Here is a 13974-nt window from a genome sequence, read left to right as displayed (position 1 = left end):
GCTTCCACCGTGCTGCCGCCCCTCCGCTCGAGCCGCGCAAGAAAAAGCGCCGCTCACAGAGGCTGCCAGAGCATGTAGACTTCGGTGACGTCACGCCGGCCCAGTCCCCGCATGCTTCACCGCTGCCTGAGATCTCCCCGCCACCAGTCCATTTCATGAAGACGGACCAGCACCCCTCCAGCAGAGCGGTGGGTCTCGTCTCGTTCGGCGCGTCAGGGGACGACGATGAAAAGGATGACAGCCTCTCTATTGACGCTGCATCCGACGACTGGTCGGGCTCGAGTTTCGACCCCGCGCCATCGACATCAGCGGACACGAGCACGGGCACCAGCATGGACTCTGAGATCGTCCGCATCCTGTCCAAAGCCGTAGAAGACCTCGGGCTCGACTGGTCTTCTCCGGAAGAACCCGCCCTCAGCCAGCTGGACGAGTGGTTCCTGCAGGGGCGCCGGCAGGCCCCTCGACAGAGACCTTCTCCTTTCTTCCCCGAAGTGCACGACGAACTCACAAAGTCGTGGAAAGCCCCGCGACTCTGCTCGCCTGAAGCCTTCTTTTCTTCCTCGCTCTCCTCAGTGGACGGCGCAAGAGAAAGAGGCTACGAGGAACTCCGCCCCTCGAGGAGGCTGTGGCCAACCATCTGTGCCCACCCTCCACCGCCGGATGGAAAGCCAAAGCTTCTCATCCCTCGAAGCCCTGCAGATCCACCTCAGCTCTCGCCGGTCGCGCATACGCCGCCGCCAAGCTGCGTCAGCGCTTCATTCAATGGCGGTTTTACAAGTTTACCAGGCCAAACTTCTCCGCACCATGGACGAGTCTGGACCTGAACCTGAAGCTTTCAGCGACCTGCGCGAGCGCCACTGACGTAGCCCTGCGAGCCACGAAGGCCACCGCCCAATCCATCGGCCGGGCCATGGCTAATTTGACTGTCCTTGAGCTGCCATCTGTGGCTGACGCTAACGGAGATGAAGGACGCGGATAAGGCGCCATTCCTTGACGCGCCTATCGCTCCAAGCCGCCTGTTCGGATCAGCGGTAAAAGAATTCGCTGAACGCTTCACTGAGGCCCGGAAGGATTCGCAAGCTATGCATCACTTCCTGCCCAAGCGCTCCAGCTCGTCTCACCAGAGACCGCCTCAGCAGCAGCAGCGAGCCAGGGCAGCCCCCCCGTCTCCCAAAAGCCGAAGAGCAGACCTGAAACGGACGCCGACGCCGCCATGCGTCCGCTGGCCGAAGAAAGCCGCCTGAGCAACGAGGTCCTCGCCCCAAGATCGTGCTGAACCCGGAGCCTCGTAAGTCTTTCTAGCAATAGGAAGAAAAAGAGAGAGTACGTGTCTCGCAAAGGCCGGACCACTCTCTCTAAAACATGTAATACATTACCCAGTCCCCTTACAGGCGGTTGGAAATGTCTGTACAGCAGTCAATTGGCCAGTCACAGAACTCGCTCACCTGCAATCAAACGCCGTTTTAACGGCGACACACAGAAATCAAGAAAAGAGTCATTTTCTGCCTGTGTCACTAAGGGTTCACATGTCCACACTAAAGTGCGCATTCCCACATACCAATACTGTCCAAACAGTGCCAAATACTTCCCCAGCTCAGGCTGGACATCCAATAAATGTAGATCGTGTGCCTATTGTCATGTATGCACCACTACACACAAGCACTGTTCCCACAGTTATAAACACTTCCCCAGTAAAAGCGGAAATACTATAAAGGTAGCGTGTGCCTGCTGTCCTGCATGCACCCCTACACACAAACACTGTATGCATAGCCAAAAACCCCGCCATGAAGCGAAGACTTTATGAAATTGGTGCGCGTGCCTACTACAGTATATGCACCCCCACCCATAAGTGCTGCCCATACAGTTTCAAACAGTTCTCTGTCTCATGCCGCAAACATCACAGATGCGATGCGCGAGCTAAGAGACGCCCGCTAAAAGCGGAAGCTTTATGAATGTGGCGCGCGTGCCTATTACGATGTATGCACCCCGCCCGAAAACTCTGTTCATACAGTTTCAAGCATTTCTCCGACTCATGCTGCAAGCATTTCGGAGATAGCGCCGTGCCTGTACTCTCACACGCACCTCTGCACTCGGCACTCAACACGGCTGCTCAGCGCGCACCTGCGCCTCTGAGAGCTGTAAACTCAGTGTTAGCACAAGGCAATTTGCCGGTGGGGCCCATACGTCACAGCGACATGCCCCCAGCCAGCATTCAGCCCATATCTGTGCGAGCAAAAGCCTGGGAAAAATCCCTGACATGCCGAAATGGGTTTTGAACATAATAAAACACGGTTACTCACTTCAATTCGCCACGAGACCGCCCGCTTTTCAGCGGTGGTCGAGACGAAAGTGAGGAAAGATGTGTCACATGTTCTACGCACCGAGGTGCTCAAACTGATAGAGAAGGGCTTATAGAAACTGTTCCTCCTCTATGAGCGAGGCGGGTTTTTACAGCCGCTATTTTCTCGTCCTGAAAAGGACGGTGGCCTCCGCCCCATCCTAGATCTCAGACATCTGAACAAAGCTTTAATGATTCGCTCGTTCAGAATGTTAACAACCAAACATATCTTCGCGCAAGTTCGCCCGGGGATTGGTTTCTATCAGTGGATTTGAAAGACGCTTACTTTCACATTCGATAGCGCTCATCACAGGCCTTTTCTGAGATTCGCTGAGGGACAGTCATACCAGTACACAGTACTACCATTCGCCTATCATTGGCCCCCGTACATTCACGAAATGTATGGACGCGGCACTTTCCCCTGAGACAGCGGGAGTGCGAATACTGAATTACCTCGACGACTGGCTAATCATAGCACAATCAGAGGGTCAGTTAACGACGCACAGATCTTGGATTATCAGCCATCTAGAATGCCTGGGTCTGAGAATCAATTTATCTCTTTTCTGGGAATAGTGCTAGACTCAGTGCAGATGACAGCGCGCCTCTCATCAGAGCGTGCGCTCTCTATTCGACGCCTTGCAACATCATTCAGAACGGGCGCACACACCCCCGTCAAACGTTTTCAAAGAATGCTCGGTCTCATGGCCTCGGCATCGGCGGTACTCCAGCTAGGATTGTTGCACATGCGTCCTCTCCAGCGCTGGCTCAAGAGCCGTGTCCCCACTCACGCGTGGCGCTCGGGCCACTTTTTGATCAGAGCGAATCACGGCTGTATAAAAGCCCTGACGCCCTGGAAACTGGTATCAAACCGGCGTGAGTCTGGGCGTAAATACGCGGAGAAAAATGATCACAACAGATGCCTCCAAAATAGGATGGGGGGCCCTTTACGAGGGCAGGCCTTTCTCCGGCTTTTGGTCAAACCCGGAAAAGCGCCTACATATAAACTGTCTGGAAATGAAAGCGGTCGCCTTGGCTGTCAGAGCCCTGCTTCCGTACCTGAAAAACGAACACATCCTGGTCCGAACGGACAACATGACGGTAGTTTCGTATATAAATCGCCAGGGTGGACTCAGGTCGAGCTCCCTGCACTCTATGGCCAGGGAGCTCATCTTATGGTCACAACACCACCTGCGCTCGCTGAGAGCAGCGCATGTGCCAGGCGCCCTGAACCAGAGAGCAGACATGCTGTCCAGAGACAAGGTTCTCCCAGGAGAATGGTCTCTCCACCCCCTGACGGTTCAGTGGTTATGGCAAAACTTTGGCGAGGCAGAGGTCGACCTCTTCGCCTCCAGGGAAAACGCGCAATGCCCCCTTTTCTTCTCAAAAAGCACGGACGCGCTCACCCAAGTCTGCCCGAGCCGCCCCTTGTATGCTTTTCCCCCAATCACGATGCTACCTCAGGTCATCGGTCGGATCAGGGAAGTGAGATGTGCAGTGCTCCTGGTAGCCCCACTCTGGAACAACCAAACGTGGTTTCCAGAACTGATGCAGATGATGCAATCTGCCCCATGGCCGATTCCGTTGAGGCTAGACCTCCTCAGGCAGGCCAACGGGATGATTCTTCATCCCCGCCCCGATCTGTGGGCCCTCCATGCATGGCCCCTCAACGGGTTCCCGAGAACCTCCCCTGTGGAGTTTTGAGAACCATCACTGAGGCGCGAGCACCCTCTAAGAGGCGCTTATATGCCCAAAAGTGGAAAGTGTTCAGTGACTGGTGTGATACCAAGAGCTTGAACCCCAAATCGTGCGAGATACCAAGTGTACTCGCCTTTTTGCAAGAGCTGCTGGAGGCGGGCCGCACACCCTCCACGCTCAAAGTCTATGTGGCTGCCATAGCGGCGTCACACAATCCTGATAAAGGATGTTCATTAGGGAAAAACGACCTAATCATTCGTTTCCTAAGAGGCGGTAGGAGGATGAACCCTCCTCGCCCCCCCTCGGTGCCGATCTGGGACCTGGCCACGGTCCTGGACGCACTCAAGAGTGCCCCGTTCGAACCTCTCCGAACCGTGCACCTTAAACAGCTCTCGCTCAAAACTGTGCTCTTGCTGGCGCTCGCCTCAGTCAAGAGAGTGGGCGACCTGCACGCGCTGTCATCGAGCGCTGCTTGCCTGGAATTTGGACCTAACGACTGCAGAGTTGTCCTTAGGCCAAATCACAGGTATATTCCTAAAGTGCTCTCCACACCCTTCAGGACACAGGTGATATCTCTGGCAGCGCTATCGTCCCCAGCAGACGAAAGCGACGCTAATTTACTCTGCCCGGTCAGGGCGCTCAGAGTATATTTGGAAAGTTCTGCCCTTTTCAGACAGACGGAACAATTATTCGTATGCTTTGGCGGCCGCACTAAAGGTCTCGCAGTCTCAAAGCAAAGAATATCACGCTGGATAGTGGATGCTATAGCTTAGCTTATGAAGCCAAGGGCCTTCAATGCCCCTTAGGCGTCAGAGCTCACTCTACGAGGAGCATGGCCTCTTCGTGGGCTTGGTCGAGTGGGATACCCATTGAAGATATTTGTGCGGCGGCGGGCTGGGCCTCGCCTTCGACATTTATCAGGTTTTATAACCTACAGGTCCCCTCATTACATTCCAACATTCTATCAGCCTGACTGTAGAATGGACTGGAGTATGTATATGCTGAGCATTATCTCCTCCCTTATAAGGTCCGTCTCTGACTGACTTAGAGGATTTTTTATGCATGCCAGTACATAGAAAAATGCATTCCAACATTCTATCAGCCTGACTGTAGAATGGACAGGAGTATGTATATGCTGAGCATTATCTCCTCCCTTACAAGGTCCGTCTCTGACCGACTTAAAGGATTTTTTATGCATATCAGTACATAGAAAACTCAGTACATAAGATATGTGCTTGTGTTTGTACAATGAGCTCCCACCTTGGGGCAAAGGCTCTGTGTTATCCTGTTATATAGCTCGCCGTTGGCCGGCTCATGGAATAATCACTTTGCTTTAAGGCTCAGGCATCTGCCTCTGGCTTTATAGAGCGAAGTCAGCACGCACGGCGTTTTGCAGGGTGTTCCCATAGCGTAAGCTACTTACGCAATAGGAGAGACCTCTCGATAGGGAACGACTCGGTTACTAACGTAACCTCGGTTCCCTGAGAGGAGGGAACGAGTATTGCGTAAGCTGCCGTGCTTGTGCTTGGTCAGTTCGCTTCAGTCGATTGAACCTAAAGGAACTCGCATGACGGGGTGCCCATTATATAGCCTGGCTATGCTAATTTCGGCGGGCTCTGAGCGCATGAACGCGAGGCAGAGTCGCCCCGTCATTGGTTCGAGCAGTTGCCGCAGCACAGCCAATGACCGAGCTGCCTCGCTCATTACTGTCTGCTGTGCAGCTGCAATGCGTTTTACATAAAGACTTCAATATTTCTCGAGAAACGGAGTTTTCCCATAGCGTAAGCTACTTACGCAATACTCGTTCCCTCCTCTCAGGGAACCGAGGTTACGTTAGTAACCGAGTCGTTTTCGGCCTATACATGTCCAGTGAAACAATTACTTTATTGTATTGACTAATAATTCAGCCTCTGATTCTTCAATATTTCTGAAATGACTAATAATGAATTCAAGTTCAAATCTATCATCTACAGCATGTGGGTAAATCAATCCAGTTATTACTTAATCAAGCTGTCCAGAAGTGGTGAGGATGTTTGATTGCAGGAAATGGTCAGCTCTGTCACTGTCAGTAGAGTCTGTGCTATTACTGCAGAGATTTATGAGCCAGTCTCCTGTTCTGTAACATCAACCTCATCACTTGGTTACAGTAATTGTTTTTTTATAGTCTCATAATACTCCGCCTCCCACCCCCACCTCAGTTGTTTGTAAAGGTTCAGTGACAGGGCGCTCCATATATACTGAAAGCTACTTCATGAATAACTCCTTAGCTGTCAAAATTCCAAAACAAGAGGGTACTTCCAACAAGCCCGTTGCTTTTTTCTTTTTACCTTTGACAATGCATAACATCTCTTATGCTTTTTAGAAGTAACTATAATCCTGTAGACTGAAACCCTAAATGAACTATATTAATACCTTTACAGAGAAATACTGCAGACCAGTGGTTCCCAAACATTTTACAGTGGCGTACCCCTTCAAACATTCAACATCCTTTCGTGTACTCCCTCTCGAACGCATAGATAAAATTCACACAAGGTCATTTGAAAATATATCTGTTTAAAACAACTCACTTATATTAAACATGTTATATTTTTACATGTTTTGTACATGTTGTATTAATGATATATAACAGCATAACTTGAAAACTCCTTTCGGTTCTGTGCCTGGAATTGCGCATCATTATTTGTATGGCACTAATTTGCTCATTGAGGGTAAGTATCTGTGCAATTGTGCGGTCAGTTCAAGGTGTTTTTTTTATGTCGCATTTGACACTGTTAGCAAGGTTGAGCTCATTTGCTGAAAAAACATAATGTAACAATGTAAAAACTGGTCTCTAGTGTGCGTGCAAATGTGATTGAATATTACTGTATGTGAATATGGAAAATTATTAGGTGCTGCTGAATGTCTGACACCTGTCATCAAAGCATTTGAACTTATTCCATCAGTATCAAAACTCCCTATGCATCTATACTTAAATACAAATGAAGTTTTAAACTGCGAAAAAAAAAAAACAACTAAACACTAAACTAAAATCGTGGATGACTGATATGTGCGAATCTGGTAAAACAGTGAAGTATTTTACTTGCTATCACTAAGCTACGTCACCTAGCACTGGGCTGGCGAAAAAAGATACTTGTGTGATGTACGACGCATGAATAAATTAATTTTTTAACCGCAAAATATTTTACTCATATCATGAATAAATATATAGACTCATATCATGTCTCTGATCATTAGCAATTAGCAATAGTTCCTTTGGGAGAACCCTGCTTTTCAAGATCAGGAGGAAGGGAGGAGCTAGAAACAGAGAGAAAAGAAGGATAACATAAATTACCCCCATTTATGTTATCCTTCTTTTCTCTCTGTTTCTGCTGTCATGAACTCCAAAGAGATGGAGAAAGACAAAAAAACATCATTAGATTCAGTGGTGCGAACTAAAGTTCTGACAATTACCCCATGGTCGATAGCTGTGTTTTTCTCTGCCCTTGGAAAATCTAGCTATTGCCATTGACTATTATCCACATGCAAGGGCGTAGGTTTGGATTGAAAGTTGCTAGGGATATATAACAAGGATAATATAAACATTTTTGGTATTGATAAAATATGAGAAAGTCAGTCTGGAAATATAGACAAAATAACAATGTCATATAACCTATATCATTTTTTACAGTATTTCTCTGCCTTACCATATTAAATATTAGCCTTTTGTTTAAAACATTTCTAAAGAATAAACAAATTAAGAACTGCCACTGCACGGTTAGGAGGAAAAATGTGATATGCAATTGAGACGACTGACGAGGAGGAGGGCGTGGCCGGGCCGAGAAGTAGGAGAGAGAGAGAGAGATTCTCGCAGCAGAGTTCGCATGTGTGCACTTTCGTTTATGTTAAGTCTTCGTAAGTGTTTTATTACAAGTCTGTTGTTTGTTATCCGGTTCCTGCATCCTCCTTTCCCGAACACGTAGAGACCCGTTACAGCAAAAAACTTGGATTGGATGCTCAACCACGCCCTCGCCACAAAAAGGTAGGCTAAATTAATAATTTACATGTTCAAAATGACATTACAAGATTAACATATTATGGGGAGAATGGAACATTGGAACATTTACATTTTCACCCACTTTCTGCGTTCCTGCTCCACCGACTCCCTTATAATCTTCTCATATTGCTCATTTATGTACTTACATTTTTATCTGAAAAATTAGGCCTCCTGAACAAAGTAGGCTTTAGGCTTAGACTAGAATTAATTACTTTTTTGTTTGTCACAAATGTCTTATTTTACTGACAAAACATTATTTTCTAATCCGGATGCTCTTCACCAATGTGTAAAATAAAACATTTATTAGGAGTTATACCAGCATCTTAAAATCCTGCAACTATGACACAATCATTCAATTTTGAAAGGGATAGTTTACCATCCATCCATCCATCCATCGTCAACCGCTTATCCTGTGTACAGGGTCGCGGGGGGCTGGAGCCTAAGGGATAGTTTACCCAAAAATGAAAATTCTCTATTTACTCACCCTCGTGCCATCCCAGATATGTATGAATTTCTTTCTTCAGCAGAACACAAATGAAGATTTTTAAAAATAATTTTTATATTATAAACAACTGTTATATCTTCAGAAGTGATATAATAGGTGTGAATAAGAAACAGATCAAAATGTATGTCTTTTATGTTTTATTTCAGTTTTACATCTGAAAGCCACATGTGGTGCCTTTCACATCTGAATGTGAAAGTTAGAGTGGAGATTTAGAATGAATAAAAAGGACTTATGGGTAGGGTGACCAGATTCCTGCTTGTGGAAAATGGGACAGCCCCCTCCCAGCAAAAATGAAATTGACGGATCCTTACCTAGGCGCAGATCAATGCAAAGTATAGGGTGCACCCGCATCTGTTACTGTTGTCACCTTGTACTTTCCGCTGGGAGCAATTTTTGTTAGTGTGCGCTTGTCTTTCAAGAGTTTGTCGTAAAATGCAGAGCAGTCCAGTCCAAAATTAAAATGTATGAAAAGCATTGCCTTCGTGACTGTTAAACTGAGTTGAGATTTATCCTGTGTCCATGCTGCATTCATTAATTAGAACACACGCTCGACAGATGCAGATTGTCCTAGGCAGGCATAAAACAAACTCCACAACCTTGGCTAAGACTCCGAAGTTTATGGTCTTGCTCTCCAGCTTGCAAAAAACATCAGCCCATCTATCAGACATGGCCGTCTTGTTCATGTTCCACTCAGTGATGTGATGAGTTACAATGTTTTTCACGCAAGCCCACTCATCAAAGAGCATGGTTTCGTCAATCTAACTAATTCTTGATTAGAAGTGATTGAGGCTGCTCTGAATGTCTTCCCACTCTGGGATGTCTCTCAGTATGGCCTTCTCAAGTTTTTCTGTGTTCTCCAATGAGCAGCTCAAATTTTAGAGGTAATCTACCAATGCTGAATAATGCCAGTACAGGGACAAGATTGAAGGACAGTTCAACACCACTGGCAGGGAATTAATTTCATCACAGACATCAAAGGGAATAAAAACCCTGCCGTGAACATTGCTGCCTCTCTACCGGATGAGCTAAATATTTTTTATGCTCTTTTCGAGGGAAATAACACCACCCTCGAGGAGAGAGCTCTCGCGGTCGAAGCTACAGAGGTTAGTTCACTCTCTGTCTCCATAGCGGATGTTATCCGATCCTTTAGATGGGTGAATATACATAAAGCCGCGGGTCCAGACGGCGTTCCGGGCAGCGTCATCAGATCGTCTGAGAACCAACTGTCTGGTGTTTTTACAGATATTTTCAACCTTTCCCTCTCTTTGTCTGTGGTCCCCACATGCTTTAAAACGTCCATCATTGTGCCTGTACCAAAGCAATCCTAAGTCACTTGCTTAAATGACTGCCGTCCTGTTGCTCTGACCCCCAGCATCAGCAAATGCTTTGAGAGACTAATCAGAGATTACATCTCATCTGTGTTGCCTGCCTCACTGGACTCACTGCAGTTTGCATACCACAACAACTGCTCCACTGATTATGCCATTGCATCTACACTACACATTGCTCCCTCCAACCTGGTAAAAAGGAGCACATATGTGAGAATACTGTTTGTAGACTACAGCTCAGCATTCAACACCATAGTGCCCTCCAAGCTTGATGAGAAACTGCAGGCTCTGGGCTTAAACAGATTTCTGTGCAGCTGGATCCTGGACTTCCTGTCAAGCAGACGCCAGGTGGTCCTCATCACTGACCCTCAACACTGGAGCCCCGCAGGGCTGTGTTCTCAGCCCACTCCTGTATTCCCTGTACACACATGACTGTGTGGCAACACATAGCTCCAGTGCCATCATCGAGTTTTCTGACAATACAACAGTGGTAGGCAGGGCTGGATTGGTAATCTGACATACAGGGCATTTTCCTGGAGGCCAACGCACTTTGGGGCCAATCAGGGGCCGACTGGCCATCGGGAGAACTGGGCCGGCCGCGAAACAGGCCGACTGGGCTGCGATAAGCTGAAATGAGCCTCTGCATTATGCAGAATGGGCCAAAAAACTTTTGGGACAGTTTCTATGTAAAATTGCTGTGATTTCTCTTCCCAGTCCACCCCTGGTGGTAGGTCTGATCACTGACAATGATGAAACAGCCTACAGAGCACAACCTCTCTCTCAATGTCAGCAAGACCAAGGAGATTGTGGTGGACTTCAGTAGAAAAGACAGAGAACACAGCCCCATCACCAGTGGAGCGAGTCAGCAGCTTCAAGTTCCTCTGTGTCCACATCAAATAGTAAATGGTCTGCAATTATATAGCGCCTTTTTAATATTAGTGGTATTCAAATCGCTTTACACTGCGTCTCATTCACCCATTCACACACACATTCACACACCAATGACGGCCGAGCTGCCATGCAAGGTGCTATACTGCCATTGGGAGCAACTTGGTGTTCAGTGTCTTGCCCAAGGACCCTTCAGCTTGTGGAGTCGTGCGGGCCGGGAATCGAACCACAAACCCTGCGATTAGTGGACAACCCGCTCTACCACCTGAGCCACAGCCGCCAAATCACTGAGGAACTCACATGGTCTGTCCACACTGAGGCTGTTGTGAAGAAGGCTCAGCAGCGCCTCTTCTTCCTGAGATGGCTAAGGAAGTTTGGAATGAACCACCACATCCTCACACGGTTCTACACCAGCATCCTGACTGGCTGCATCACTGCCTGGTACAGCAACAGCACCGCCCTCAACTGCAAAGCTCTGCAAAGGGTGGTGCGTACTGCCAGACACATCATCGGAGGTGAGCTTCCCTCCCTCCAGGACATATATACCAGGCGGTGTGTGAAAAAAGCTCGGAGGATCATCAGAGACTCCAGCCACCCGAGCCATGGGCTGCTCTCACTGCTACCATCAGGCAGGCGGTATCGCAGCATCAGGACCTGCACCAGCCGTCTTCATGACACCTTCTTTCCCCAAGCAATCAGACTTATGAACTCTCGATCTCTCACGATCAATATACATCAGCACTGCACTTTATTAATCTTACAATGGACTGTCATAAATGATGTTCTCTCTTAACAACACACTGGCAACTGACTATCAACCGACAGCCTGAATGTCAATACAGCACATACAACCTACTGTATATTTGATACATACTATTTTTATTGTATACTGTGTATTCTATATTGTGTGTACGCATATTCTATATTGTGTGTATTGTATACTGTACATTGTATATTATTATTTGTATATTGTGTGCAATTATGTGTATATTCGATATGAAAATTGTGTTCTGTAAATCTGTTGTTTATTGTAATTGTTATATGTCTCGTCACTGTCATGACTGCTATGTTGCTCAGAACTGCTCCCAAGACTTTAACCCACTGTTGCACTTGTGTATATGGTTGAGTGACAATAAAGGGATTTGATTTTTTATTTTGTTTTATTTGATAAATGTTTGTCACTGCACAAAATAAATCATCAGCTTGCATGTCACCAGCTTCAGCCAGGGCATCCAACTGCTTTTAAATCTCAGAGTGCATTAATGATTCCTCCAGCCTGGCCTGCAATGTGTGTGTTTATGTTGTGTTTTTTGTTTTGTTTAATTAAAATATTACTTTGACTGTTCAGTTTTTTTCCTCCTTTCCCATTCTTAACCTAGTTACAATGTGATTTTGAAAAAGGAACAGAAAAGGCCCTTGCAAATAGACTGAAAAACTTGAAATAGCAATGCCTCTTATCACAGTCTCTCTTACAAAACATTTATAGAAAGAGCCTCAATAAACAAAAAACGAAACGTATCGGTTACCTAACGTAACCTCGGTTCTCTCTAGATGAGGGAACGAGTATTGCGTAAGCTAGCTTACGCTACGGGAAAGATTCATCTTTTCTGAGATATTGAAGCCAAAAAATTATCCTTAATTTTTGTATCCATTGTCAACGCAGTGCGGCAGCTGCAGACCTTGAGCGGGCTAGCTAGCGAGCTCATAGGTTGCTCTGCGGCAACTGCTGCAGCCTATAGACGAGCTTGGGCTGAACTCGCGATCCAATGAGAGGCGTCCGCGCTCACTGCAACAAAGCCCGCCAAAATGGGCGTGACTAGAGTGCATATAAGCGTAGTTCGTAGGCTGGAACCCTGGTTTTCATTGACTGAAGCGTAAAAGTCGCCGTGGCGCTGAAGCACGGCCGGCTACGCAATACTTGTTCCTCATCTAGAGAGAACCGAGGTTACGTTAGGTAACCGATACGTTCTCTTACGAGAGGTTCTCTCAGATGCGTAAGCTAGCTTACGCTCACGGAACCCATTGTCAACGCCGCAGGCCAAGCATCCACTGTATGAGCCCCAGGGAATTAAGGGGGACCCGTGGGAGCCCTTATGAGTGGGGAAATAATATTTGGCCGGCAAGAATGTGGGTCATTGATTGTGTAATACATAAGCACATAGTGGGAAGGGAACGACAGAGGGCGGTGCCGGTCTGTGTGGAATGTGTCCCATCAGTGCAGCTCACCAGGGAGCTGTAGCATATTAAACCGCTAGTAGTTTTGCCTGCAGAGCGGGCACTTCCATATTGTAAAATCTGACAAAGGTGGAGGGGGAAGTCCATCCCGCTGCCACACATATGTCGTGAATGGAAATCCCGCTGGACCATGCCCACGAGGATGCCATGCCTCTAGTGGAGTGAGCCCTAATGCCCAACGGGCATGGCAGGTCTTTTGACGCGTATGCAGCAGCAATAAAGCAGCGTCCACTATCCATCTAGATAGTGTCTGTTTCGAGGCGGCGAGACCTTTGGTGCGCCTCGAATCTAAACGAAAAGCTGCTCAGAGCGCCTGAAAGCGGCGGAGCGCGCAGTATACAATCTCAGTGCTCTGACCGGGCAAAGGAGATTGGCGTCGCGTCGCTAACGGAAGCTGGCAGCGCCGATAGGGAAATGACCTGTGCTCTGAAAGGAGTACCGATCACCTTGGGAACATAGCCGTGTCTAGGCTTTAAAATGACCTTGGAGTCACTTGGTCCAAACTCAAGACACGCAGTGCTGACAGACAGCGTGGAAGGTCTCCCACACGCTTGACTGATGACAGGGCAGTCAGAAAACGGTTTTGAGTGAAAGGTATTTCAAATCCACGGATTGAAGTGGTTCGAAGGGGGGCTTTCATAGTTTCGAGAACTATAGAAAGATCCCAGATAGGAACCAATGGGGGCGCTGGGGTTCATCCTTCTAGCTCCCCTGAGGAAGCCGGATGACCAGCTCGCTTTTACCCCATGACTGGCGCGCAGGGGTTCAGCGAAGCCGCAACGGCCGCCACATACACTTTGAGCGTGGATGGGGATCTGCCCTTATCCAGCAGCTCTTGTAGAAATACGAGCAGCGATGACACCCCACATGTCCGCGGGTCCAGGTCTCGGTCGGTGCACCATTTTGAGAACACAGACCATTTTGACGCATAGAGTCTTCTCGTGGAAGGGGC

General features: G+C 47.8%; 1 protein-coding gene across 1 annotated transcript in view; it reads right to left on the bottom strand.

Annotated features, from left to right (window-relative positions):
- map1b (microtubule-associated protein 1B) overlaps positions 1-13974 on the bottom strand; it is a 39524-nt gene that overhangs the window by 12160 nt on the left and 13390 nt on the right. The gene's annotated exons all lie outside the window — the stretch shown is intronic.

The sequence above is a fragment of the Xyrauchen texanus genome, chromosome 3, assembly GCF_025860055.1.
Source record: "Xyrauchen texanus isolate HMW12.3.18 chromosome 3, RBS_HiC_50CHRs, whole genome shotgun sequence".
Lineage (NCBI taxonomy): Eukaryota > Metazoa > Chordata > Actinopteri > Cypriniformes > Catostomidae > Xyrauchen > Xyrauchen texanus.
The sequence above is the reverse complement of the archived record's forward strand: the minus strand, read 5'-3'. Positions and strand labels throughout refer to the sequence as shown.